The 6,260-nt window shown below is 45.2% G+C and overlaps 1 pseudogene; it reads left to right on the top strand.

Moving 5' to 3' along the window:
• The first annotated feature begins 3,211 nt into the window (after nt 1-3,211).
• On the top strand, nt 3,212-4,719 carry LOC136472781 (anthranilate O-methyltransferase 2-like; annotated as a pseudogene).
• Nucleotides 4,720-6,260: the final 1,541 nt, after the last annotated feature.

Consider the following 6,260-nt stretch of genomic DNA (forward strand, 5'->3'; position numbering starts at 1 on the left):
ATCTTATCTTCAAGCTGTTCTGAATGAATGCTACTTTTGATTCCACCAATGCGGCGATGTAATAATTTATGTAATTCCGCACTATTTGTACTCTGATATTATCGTTGTATGGATGTGATATTCAACTGGAATTTTGGTAATATGATCTACCACGGTCTTATTACACTTCAACTCAGTGGATTCCCCTTCGTGGAAATTGGGGTTGTTTCAACATAATCGAACAATAGATCTTAAAGTGGGAGGGGATTAGAGCTGGGTGAAAATAATTATATTGCAGAAATTTTGGCCATAAATATAGAAAAAAAAATTGAGAGTAGAAGAGGATTAGGATTCTTACCGAAATTTACTCGGGACTTAAAAGGATCTATTTGGATTAGGATTTGAATTTGTACCTATTCAAGATACCTCAAAAAGGCCTAAGTATGTTATTATATATAGAAAACATAAGAAGTTGTAGAGAGACGAAAATTAATAGTTTTCATATTCACGGAGCTAGTTAGAGGAGGTCATACCAAAAAAATGGGTACAAAAAATGGGCTGAAATTTTACCTCTTTATTATTAGGTATAGAAAGAAAACAGAAGAAGTTGTAGAGAGACGAACATTAATAGTTTTCACATTCACAGAATTAGTTAGAGGAGGCCATACCAAAAAAATGGGTAACAAAAAAATGGACTGAAATTTTGACTCTTCATTATTAGATATAGATATAGATATAGATATAGATATAGATAAATACAGATATCCTATAATCCTTACCTAGTTATGATAAATTTATCATATACTCTACATGATTTTTAGTATTTCATCGCCCTATATCTATAGGATCTTTGGTTGGCCTATAGGGGTGAATAGACATGTCAAAACAAACACTCAAACTTTTATCAATTTCACCCTGCGGCACTGCCGAACTGCGGCACTGCCGAACCTGCAGACAACTTCGAGTCACAATTCAAAATCAGTGAACGGAAACTTAGATCAGAGAAATTTCTCAGCTTACTGCAGGTATGATAGTCACAGATCGAGAGCTAGAAGTAGTAGGAACACCACACACAAGTAGATCGACTAGAAACCCTAGAAATCACCTCAACAACAATATGACATGCAAGTAATGTAAATCAAGCACAAGAGACAATGATTTATCCCGTGGTTCAGCTCGCCACAAGGTTTGCCTATGTCCAGAGGTTAGACACTAAGGCTTAGGGCTTTCCAACCCTTCCTCGTTCTCAAGTCAAGAGACTTAACTCTTGAGATGAGTGGTGAGTTTACTAGCTTCAAGAAATAGTTACAAACCTCCAGGGGCCGGGGGAGGAGGGAGAGCGACGGCCGGCCGGCGGCGGCGGCGCCGCACGACGGCGAGGGTGATGTGGCGAGGGCTGGTAAAAATTTGATAGGGGGATGTCGTCGGAGGCGAACTCGTACACGATGTTGGTCCGCCTTTGCGCAAGGCAAGGGCGCAGGAGCCGCTCGCGTCTGGCGGGGGCGTCAGGGAGGAGAGAGGACCGACGGCCTCCGACCGGCCTCTCGTGTGACGGTGGCGGCAGGCGACGGCAGTGGCGCCGAGCAAGGGCATGGGAGTGGCGGCGCTGGCTCAGGCTACGGCGACTGCAAGTGCACGACTGCCTCGCGAACCCCTTCGGCGTGGGGGTTGGGGATTCGTGCGTGGGCTGTTGCGTGGGAGAGGGAGGGGGCCGTAATTACAATACTAACCTTTCACTCATAAAATAATTAGCGTTAATTAATTGTTTAGGGACCAAGAGGAACCAAGAAGTACCCCACCACTGTAAAAGAGTTATAAAAAACATGTTGTTCAATTGTTTTTAGGCGTTGTTCACCGTTTAGAGAGAAAAAAAAACACGTCCACTATCCATGCATCTAAAATTCCAAGAAGCTGATGAGAGCCTTTGCTACTGTTCAATATGTATACCTATCATTCAATATATACTGTTACTGGTGTTTACGGGGGATTTTTTTTAGAAACCACACAGGTGTTCATCATTCTTTTTTTTCTTTTCTATAGAAATGTGCATGTACGTTGTAACATAATTTACTTATTTCATCACATGTCACCGTACCTAGACGATTTGCGGCATGGAGATTTGCCCAACAATCGTGTCATTTGTTTCAATACATATTGGAACTGCTATGCCAGCCCAAATCATGATCTTCACCAACTTAGATTTGGTTCTCTCACGACAACCCGGAGGAAGAGTGGCCTCTGGCCTTGCATTTCTCTCCCCGTCTACCTTAGGATTCGTTAATTCTCTTTCCTCGATGGGATGGGGAAGGGTTGTAATACCTGCTCTTGATGCGTCTGCTTGGAATCATACTTTGTACCATTGCTATATATGGTTTGTGAGCCCGGGCCAATAAGGGATCGTAGAGAGGGACGTAAGGGCATTATGGTAAGTAAAGAAAATGCACTCGAAAAAAAATCGCTTCTCTGTTTAACATCTGCATCACACCACCACTTTATCTTATTATAAGTGGTTCAGATTGGTCGCCCGATTATGGTCAGTCCTAAAGGACCAATGCCATTTCCTGTTCACACACGGCTCGTCAACGCGTTGCGACATGTACATTTAGGCCATGTTTAGATTCCAAAAATTTTCACCCCAAAGTGTCACATCGAATCTTGCGACATATGCATGGAGTACTAAATGTAGATGAATAACAAAACTAATTGCACAGTTGGGTGAGAAATCGTGAGACGAAACTTTCGAACCTAATTAGTCCATAATTAGACACTAATTGCCAAATGCAAACGAAAATGCTACAGTAGCCAAAACCAAAAAAAAAAAATCCAACTAAACGCGCCCTTACTATACGACGGCAAGGAACTGCACATTAAATACGCCTGTGTGGATTCTATTGATCGTCATATACAAAATATTTTTTGAGTTTGTGACTAATATGCACATGCTGGTGAATATATGATAATGATATGATTGGGTTGGAACTGAGACACCACCACCGTCCAACGAGAAAGGGGTCCATGTGATTAATGGAAGGCATGACGAAGCTGCGTCTGTGATTTGAACGCCAGACACGTAGGATGGACACCGGGAGAGAAAAGCTAAACCCTAAAGCAACGTCAGTTTGGGTTAGTTAAGTGCAGCAGATCAGTGTTAATATTCAGCTTGTGCTCATGAGTGCTGAATGGCAGGCTGGGCCTATAAATTGAGAAGCCTGCAATGCAATGCAAACTACCACAGCAGAGTGATAAGCAAGCAAGCTTCTCACTCATCAGAAAACAGCACCTGGCGTTAGTGAAGCTAGTAGCCATGAAGGTAGAGCGCGACCTCCACATGAGCCGGGGCGACGGCGAGGACAGCTACGCCTCCAACTCCAGGCTTCAGGTACTGTACCTGTGCTTCTTCTTCTACATCATGCATGTCTCTGCCGATCTGCTCATGTTGCATATGCATGTTCGTCTCAACACTCGCTTATACATGTTCCTCAGGAGAAGTCCATACTGAAGACGAGGCCGGTGCTACACAAGGCCGTGGCGGCGGCGCACGCGTCGTCGCTCTCCTCCAGCGGCGGTGCCATGGTGGTCGCGGACCTCGGCTGCTCGTCGGGGCCCAACACGCTGCTCGTCGTCTCCGAGGTGCTCGGAGCGGTCGCCGACCGCCGAGAGGATCTGGCGATGGCCGCCGCCGGCTGCAGCCAGCCCCCGGCGACGCACGTTCAGTTCTTCCTGAACGACCTGCCCGGGAACGACTTCAACCTCGTGTTCCAGTCGCTGGAGCTGTTCAAGAAGCTGGCCGTCAAGGACAAGGGGGACGCGCTGCCGCCGTACTACGTCGCCGGGCTGCCAGGCTCCTTCTACACCCGGCTGTTCCCGGACCGCTGCGTGCACCTCTTCCACTCCTCCTACTGCCTCATGTGGCGCTCCAAGGTCCCCGACGAGCTCGCGGGAGGCGCCGTCCTCAACGAGGGCAACATGTACATCTGGGAGACCACGCCGCCGGCGGTGGTGGCGCTGTACCGGAGGCAGTTCCAGGAGGACTTCTCGCTGTTCCTCAGGCTGCGCCACAGGGAGCTCGTGTCCGGTGGCCAGATGGTGCTGGCGTTCCTCGGCAGGAAGAACAAGGACGTGCTCCGTGGCGAGGTCAGCTACATGTGGGGCCTCCTCGGGCAGGCTCTTCAGTCCCTCGTCAAAGAGGTCTGCTCTGTTTTCTTCTCCTGTCTTGTGCAACATCATCCATCAAAGGAAATCCTGAACTGAACCGATGAACCCTAGCTAGCTGATGTATTGCATTTGCATGCATGGCACCATGGCACAGGGCCGTGTGGAGAAGGAGAAACTGGACTCCTTCAACCTGCCGTTCTACGCCCCGTCGGTGGACGAAGTGAGGGACGTGATTAGGCAGAACCAGGCATTCGACATCACCCACATCCAGCTCTTTGAGTCCAATTGGGATCCGCACGACGATATGGAGGACGACGGCGACCTCGTGCTCGATGGCGTCCAGAGCGGCGTCAACGTCGCTAAGTCCATCAGGGCCGTGATCGGGCCCCTCATCGCGCACCACTTCGGCGAGCACGTACTCGACGATCTCTTCGAGCTGTATGCCAAGAACGTCGCAGTGCACCTCCAGAAAGTGCAGACCATGTACCCTGTCATCGTCGTTTCCCTGAAGGCGATTAGTTGTGCAACAAGAACCAAGCCAGTGACATGTATTATTCAGGTTTCAAGCAAGGCCAGTTTATGTAGAATCTGGCGTCAAGTTTGTTATTACCATGGTTTCCAATATCGGTCGAAATCTCCTGATATTTTCGATATATATCTTCTTTATCCGTAGGTGCCGATAAGGAATATCTATCTTTTTCGTACAAATTTTATTTAAATTTATTTAAATTTACTTAAATTCAAATTAAATTTTATTTGAACTTGGTCCGATATTTCCGATATATCCTGTTTATCCTCTTTATTTGTGATCCCCGATAAATTTTAATTTCCAAAAATGAAAACCTTGGTTATTACTAGCTAGTAGTACTATATGCATGCAGAATTAATATAAGAAATAAAGTAGTTCAGGTAGACAGGGTACGATTAGCGGCCGAACATTTAATTTTCACTACTACTTTGCTTTGGATGTTGTAGTATGCAGGCCCAATGTTTCCACAAGGCGATCTGGTTAAATATGTACTGTAATGGTAATGGTAAATGGAAATCGAACGTAAGCAGATTGTTTGCATAAAGGGAAGATATATTACTCCCTCTATCCTAAAATATAAGGATTTAGAGTTTAAAAGTGTTTCATATAAGGCATTCTGGGTTATAAATCCTAGACCTAAGCAAATTAAGCCAGCCTATAGCCCACGGGCCTGGTCTGAGCGTGCTGGATTTTGGTCCGCTCATAAGCCTTAATGTACAGGGCGGCACAGATCTTGTTGTCTAGAAAAAAAAATCTTGGTCCGAACCTAGCACGAAATATTTATCTTATCTATTTTACATTGTAAATTGTGTGCCCCTCGTCGTAGCCAAAAAAATCAGGCTTGGCTCATCTAATGGGATTAGATCTTGAAAGTAATTTTCCATAATCATAGTTTCATTTGTTACAATATTTTTTTTCGCGAACATGCAACTTGCCTGTGTTGCATTTGTTGCAATAAAGGATCATAGAAACTATTTTTCACCATGAATTTTTTCCCTTGTAGAGACCATGCAGAGTCAATGAACTTCTTCTTTTGAAATTTACATCTCAGTTCATTACACCAAAGTTCTATAAAGCCCCATCACAAAGCCCCTGACCTAGTGCCTCTATAGCAAAGCAGCCCCCTCCTAATAATTCCTATATATGGGCAAGGGGCATCGAGAAAAAAAGAGCAGTACACAATCGAAACACCATTGATTACGCATCTGTTGACTCCTACATGGACATGGTTTACTAGAATAGCTAGGCCGGCTCATGTCAGCGACTCAGCGTGATTATCCCTTTCTAATAGCTCATCACACTTGGCGGGCTCCCGGTGGCATCTAGCTGAGTCAGAGCGGCCTCAATCATGTGCTTCATTTGAATACGATTTGCTTGATCCAAATCCACCTGAAAAACAAAATCACTCGATTGTAAGTCTTTTTAGACAAATCCAAATACTAGCAAAATATTAATTGCTATATAAAATGTCAATTAGGAGTCACCCACATATTATTATTCATGAAAAGAATCTCAGCTAACCACACACACTAATCATGTGCAACAATTCGAGCACGTGCAGTTTGTGCCTGGCATGGGACGATAATCTGTCGCTGAC

Source organism: Miscanthus floridulus, chromosome 8, assembly GCF_019320115.1.
Source record: "Miscanthus floridulus cultivar M001 chromosome 8, ASM1932011v1, whole genome shotgun sequence".
Classification (NCBI taxonomy): domain Eukaryota; kingdom Viridiplantae; phylum Streptophyta; class Magnoliopsida; order Poales; family Poaceae; genus Miscanthus; species Miscanthus floridulus.